The following is a 220-nucleotide window of genomic DNA, read 5'->3' as shown; positions in this document are numbered from 1 at the left end:
CTAACTCGGGAAAGTTGCTCACCCTTACTTTGATCCTTCCTTCGCCTTAACCGTCATTAATATAACCTAAATAGGTTTGGCTTAAGTTAAAGAGTTACGGTAGAAAAGTGAGCCCGTCTTGTCTCTGCTGAAGACAGCGACGTAGAGGAACAGCGCAGACACCAATGCAAGTGAAATATTCATACGCAGTTTGAAATAAAAGGACCAGAGCATAGTTAAC

Source organism: Penaeus monodon, chromosome 19, assembly GCF_015228065.2.
Source record: "Penaeus monodon isolate SGIC_2016 chromosome 19, NSTDA_Pmon_1, whole genome shotgun sequence".
In the NCBI taxonomy this organism is placed as follows: Eukaryota; Metazoa; Arthropoda; class Malacostraca; order Decapoda; family Penaeidae; genus Penaeus; species Penaeus monodon.
The sequence above is the reverse complement of the archived record's forward strand: the minus strand, read 5'-3'. Positions refer to the sequence as shown.